This window comes from Oncorhynchus gorbuscha, linkage group LG03, assembly GCF_021184085.1.
Source record: "Oncorhynchus gorbuscha isolate QuinsamMale2020 ecotype Even-year linkage group LG03, OgorEven_v1.0, whole genome shotgun sequence".
Lineage (NCBI taxonomy): Eukaryota > Metazoa > Chordata > Actinopteri > Salmoniformes > Salmonidae > Oncorhynchus > Oncorhynchus gorbuscha.
The window spans coordinates 107,883,641-107,890,276 of record NC_060175.1 but is presented as its reverse complement, the minus strand read 5'-3'; positions in this window follow the sequence as shown (position 1 = coordinate 107,890,276).

Sequence of the window (6,636 nt, the reverse complement as noted above, 5' to 3'; positions counted from 1 at the left end):
CTGATGTTACCAAGCTATCTGTGTCAAACGGTGCTTATTCTGATTGTGTTAAACTGATATCATCCAACTGTCTCCTGAGGTGCACATCTTGAGCACAGTCCTCTTCGTCCTGAATCACTTACTTGCATACCCCATGTTCTTCATGTTTCCTGTGGTTGTGTGGTGTGCTTTGTGCACATTTACCATCCCCCACTAATCAAATCCACGACCAGCTCTCGTTTGCGCTGGGCTCGAGTGCTAGTGCGCATGTACCAATGGGCTCCTGAGACCGGAACTAGCAAGATGTCAGCCCCCATGAATCTTTTTGAAATGATTTTAAAAATTATTTTTATTAACAACAAATCAATACATAAAGCACATAAGGGAACACAAGCATACATAGATTACAAACAATGGATAATCGAGCTAGGGGCGGGGCTGGGGGCGGGGCTGGGGGCGGGGCTAGGGGGTATCATTTGTCAAAACTCATTTGGCTGTTTCACAAACATACAAATATAATATTAATAACGTCGCTTTAGCTGAATACTGTTATAACCAACTCGGCCAGACTAATCATGCATTTAAGTTACGTTTTTTATTTATTTTTTATATTGCTTTTTTTATATTGCACATTACAACTACACAAGGACCTTAAGGGACATGCATATACTTACAATTCTAACAGCTTTTTTGTTAGTAGAGCATTTAACCGTCTTAAAATACAGTTCAATTTATTTTTGTAGGATACGAAAATGAGGCTTTCTGTTTGTAAATTTACATTCGTGTATATGAAATTTGGCCAAAAGAATAATGAAATGAATTACATAAAAATGTTTCAGCTTATTTCTATCGTATGTAAAGAATCCAAACAGTACATCTCTCCACAATAGTGCAAAATCTTCATAAATGTGTTCAATTATAAACCTACTGATGTCTTGCCACAGTTTTCTTACATGAATACAATGCAACACTGTTTCTGGGTGGTCATTACAAAAGGAGCAATTTGAGTTGATGTTTTCCTTAAACTTCTTCATATAGTGGTTAGCAAGATAATATTTATGAATCATTTTAAAGGAAACTTCCTTAATTTGTTTAACAAGTAGGTATGTGTGTGGCAATATCCAAACTGTTTCCCAACAGATATTATCAATAAATCCATTCAAATAAGACATGACATAAGGTCATACAACATCCTGCTGAAACAAGGATCGTATCACTCTGTTGTTGAATGGACCAAAAGAGAAACAAATATTTCCTACTGATGAGTCAACAGGGTCAATAGAAGGTAGGCTCTGAGGGTCAGGTCTTTCCTACTGATGAGTCAACAGGGTCAATATGAGGTCCTTCTGTGGTCCTTCTGTAGCTCAGTTGGTAGAGCATGGCGCTTGTAACGCCAGGGTAGTGGGTTCGATCCCCGGGACCACCCATACGTAGAATGTATGCACACATGACTGTAAGTCGCTTTGGATAAAAGCGTCTGCTAAATGGCATATATTATTATTATATTATTATTATTATTATTATTATTATTATTATTATATTATTATTATTATTATTATTATTATTATTATTATTATTATATTATTATTATTATTATTATTATTATTATTATATTATTATCAATAGAAGGTAGGCTCTGAGGGTCAGGTCTTGACATGTTCCTGAATAACATAGCAACACCTGAGGGAATGGCATCTAAAACAATTGCAAAATCTTTTGGTGTTACAGGGACCTTGTAAAGTGATAAGAATTCTTTATAACTGAGTAAAAGACCCTCTGCATTTACCAGTTGGCATCAATAGGATATTATTTTGGAACCAATATTCTAAAAACAAAGAAGTATTTTTATACAATATATCCCGATTATTCCATATATAATATCTGTGTGGAGAAAAATTGTGTTTATAAATGAAGGACAAGAAGACCTGCCGATGAAAAACAGAAAGTTTCACTGGAACTTTGTCAATATTATAATTGCAAAACAACATGAAGTTAAGGCCACCAAAAGTAGAGAAGACATGATGAGGCATAACATTCCAGATAGAAGTGGGTCTATTTAGGAATTGTTTTATCCAATTGATCTTGAAAGTATTATTTAAAGTAGTAAAGGCCAGAAAATTCAGTTTATTACAACAATTTTCCTAATGTAATGGGTACGGTTTCTCCACAGAAAGTTGAAAAGCATCTGGTCTATCTCCTTGCTTATTTTACAGTCAAGATATAAAGATAGAGCACCATATGTTAGTCTAGAGATACCTTCAGCCTTGGTTATTAGGACTCTACCTTTTAAAGAGAAGTCCCTCTGTAGCCATTGATTTAGCCATAAAGATAGAGTGGCCGTATGTTAGTCTAGAGATACCTTCAGCCTTGGTTATTAGGACTCTACCTTTTAAAGAGAAGTCCCTCTGTAGCCATTGATTTAGCCATAAAGATAGAGTGGCCGTATGTTAGTCTAGAGATACCTTCAGCCTTGGTTATTAGGACTCTACCTTTTAAAGAGAAGTCCCTCTGTAGCCATTGATTTAGCCATAAAGATAGAGTGGCCGTATGTTAGTCTAGAGATACCTTCAGCCTTGGTTATTAGGACTCTACCTTTTAAAGATAAGTCCCTCTGTAGCCATTGATTTAGCCATAAAGATAGAGTGGCCGTATGTTAGTCTAGAGATACCTTCAGCCTTGGTTATTAGGACTCTACCTTTTAAAGATAAGTCCCTCTGTAGCCATTGATTCAGCCATAAAGATAGAGCACCATATGTTAGTCTAGAGATACCTTCAGCCTTGGTTATTAGGACTCTACCTTTTAAAGATAAGTCCCTCTGTAGCCATTGATTCAGCCATAAAGATAGAGCACCATATGTTAGTCTAGAGATACCTTCAGCCTTGGTTATTAGGACTCTACCTTTTAAAGAGAAGTCCCTCTGTAGCCATTGATTCAGCCATAAAGATAGAGCACCATATGTTAGTCTAGAGATACCTTCAGCCTTGGTTATTAGGACTCTACCTTTTAAAGAGAAGTCCCTCTGTAGCCATTGATTTAGTTTCTTCTGTTTTTTTTAAATAAGAGGGTTAAAATTTAGTAAGCCTCTAGACTTCTGATCCTTTGTAATGGTTATGCCTAAATATGTAAGTTCTTCTTTTACTGGAATACCATAATATGAAGGTGTCACACAATCTTTGACAGCCATGAGTTCACATTTCTTAATGTTAAAGAAATAGACCAGACGCTTTGGAAAAGCATAGTATCACATTGATCGATATGGGAATTTGGTTAGCGTCTTTCAGAGAAAGTGTAGTATCATCAGCCAGCTGGCTTATAATAATTTCTTTACCAGCTATGGAAATACCTTGTACAGAACTATTATTTAAAGAATTTGCAAGAAGTTGGGTGATTAATAAAAACAGGTACGGAGAGATAGGACAACCTTGCCGAATTCCTCTCTTTAACTCAAATCTAGGTGTGGTGCCATATTTCAATTTGATAGAGCTGTTACCATTTGCATAGAGTCTTAAATAGACTTACAGAAAAAATCCCCAAAGCCAAGTCTCTCAAGGGAGTGGAAGAGAAACTGATGCTCTACTGTGTCAAATGCTTTATAAAAATCTAAAAAATAACATGAAGCTATCCTCAGTTATTAGGTCTGAGTAGTCAAGTATGTCTAATACTAGTCTCAAATCAAATCAAATCAAATTTTATTTGTCACATACACATGGTTAGCAGATGTTAATGCGAGTGTAGCGAAATGCTTGTGCTTCTAGTTCCGACAATGCAGTGATAACCAACAAGTAATCTAACTAACAATTCCAAAACTACTGTCTTATACACAGTGTAAGGGGGTAAGGAACATGTACATAAGGATATATGAATGAGTGATGGTACAGAGCAGCATACAGTAGATGGTATCGAGTACAGTATATACATATGAGATGAGTGTGTAGACAAAGTAAACAAAGTGGCATAGTTAAAGTGGCTAGTGATACATGTGTTACATAAGGATGCAGTCGATGATGTAGAGTACAGTATATACATATGCGATGAATAATGTAGGGTAAGTAACATTATATAAGGTAGCATTGTTTAAAGTGGCTAGTGATATATTTACATCATTTCCCATCAATTCCCATTATTAAAATTGCTGGAGTTGGGTCAGTGTCAATGACAGTGTGTTGGCAGCAGCCACTCAGTGTTAGTGGTGGCTGTTTAACAGTCTGATGGCCTTGAGATAGAAGCTGTTTTTCAGTCTTTCGGTCCCAGCTTTGATGCACCTGTACTGACCTCGCCTTCTGGATGATAGCGGGGTGAACAGGCAGTGGTTCGGGTGGTTGATGTCCTTGATGATCTTTATGGCCTTCCTGTAACAACGGGTGGTGTAGGTGTCCTGGCATTTTTAGAAATATGTCTGTTCCTCACGAAGCCAGACTGTTTCATCAATGATTGCCTCCAGGACTTCAGTTTATTTTGTAACTCAATTAGTTCCATCTTCTCCTCCCCCAAGAGGTCGGCTGGGGACCTCTGAGAAAGGGAAGTTATCTTAATGATCACCTTTTCCTCCTCAGCACTTCTGGTTTTAGCAAGATTACTACCATATTTTATAAGGTATTTAGACACCTCAAATTTAAAGAGCTCCCCGTTCTTGCAATAAGATTTTTCTTCAAAAGCCCTTTCCCAAAAGTGTGAGAGCAGATCTTTAACCTCAAATTTAACTATATCATTATTTTATAATGAGCTATTTAGCTTCCAGTAGGATGCTCTGCCAAGGTTAATATCAGGGGTAAATATTTTGATATCAATGTAAATGGCCCTATGGTCTGTGAGGGGAATAGTACAAATATTTGTAGTAACACATAATGTATTAATACATTTGGATATAAGCCAAAAATCTATTCTGGATTGTCTGGAACCTGTTTTGTTACTCCAAGTGAATGATCTGTTGGCCAGAAACTCTCTCTCCATATATCAGTAAGATCAAGCTTTTCCATGAAAAGTATTAAACCCAAATTCTGATTGGTTGGCCTACCTGGGGGCCATCTATCAGATGAATGATCTATAGTAATGTTCAAGTCCCCTCCTATCAATAATAACGAATTGGGAAATGTAGATAACCAATGAATTATATGTTTCTCTATAGATTCAAGCAACTCATCATTCTCATGTTTGGTGTTGTACCCGTAGAATTTTACAGTAATGAGCGTAATGTCATTGTAACTCATCGTTCTCATGTTTGGTGTTGTACCCGTAGAATTTTACAGTAATGTCATTGTAACTGATCACAAGACAAATAAAGTGACCAAAGGAGTCACAGTCCGAGTGTAGAATATTACCACCAGAGGGGTCACAGAGTGTAGAATATTACCACCAGAGGGGTCACAGAGTAGAATGTACCACCAAAGAATATTACCAGGGGTCCAGAATATCACCACCAAAGGGGTCACAGAGTGTAGAATATCACCACCAAAGGGGTCACAGAGTGTAGAATATCACCACCAAAGGGGTCACAGAGTGTAGAATATCACCACCAAAGGGGTCACAGTGTAGAATATTACCACCAAAGGGGTCACAGAGTGTAGAATATCACCACCAAATGTATTTTTCATTGCAGTGACACCAGCGGAGCGTTCAGATCCATGGGAAAGCCAAATATCGTTGCCCCACTGTGACCTCCAGAAGATGACATCAAACAAAATTGAGTGAGACTCTTGAAAAAAGCTAAAAATCTGTTCGAAATTGTTTAGCAAATAAAAAATAAGGCCTTGCGCTTCACATTGTTTCGTTACCCCCTAGCATTAAGAGAAACTATAGACAAAGACAAAACAACAAAAATTATATAAAAGTATAAACTGTAGTAGGATGAGTCAAAGACGTAGGAGCAGTGAACGTAAACGATAAGGAGATCTGCACCATTTATGTCCATTTAAAGTGAGCCCCAACGAATCGACATATGCCATAGTGAGTAGATGACGTTGAAACAATGGTCGGCCATCTTGGAGGCAGTCTCTAGTTCTTATGCCGCGTTCATAACAACTGGAAACTCGGAGCTCCGACTTTCCGACCTGAAAATCACTGCCGTCATGATTTGAACACGTATTTTTCAGAGTTCCCAGTTGTCATGAAAGCAGCATTCGATATTTAAATGATTATGGCATTAATCATGTAAACTCCTTACTCTGTTTATCTTAATCGGGGGTAAGGTCATAATCGATGTAAGCAGATACCGATTTTAAAAAACTGGTTTTCTGAGCAATCTTTAGAATTATTAGGACATGGAAACAGTTTAATATATGCGCATGCGCCAGCACCAACGCCCCACTCTTTGCGCGAGTGAAGTGATTTCGGGAAAGGTGAAAGGATGCATCAATATATTTCAAATGTACTGTATATGTCCGAACTCAGAATCAAAAAGTCTTAAGCAAAAATAACACTGTCACTGTGCCAGAACGCTCATTTTGATTGGCGATTTTCTGTATGTATTAATCAGTATCCTGGTTGAAGATGTGTCCATGTAAACAAACGGACTGTCCACGGTCGCATTATTGTGTGCATTTAACCAACCGTGCTCACTGGCTTGTTTCAACTTTATGATACCATGTCTTGTTTTGACTGATGTCATCATGTCTATGCCAATATGGCTCAAATTCGCTAGCTAGCTAACCAACAACGTT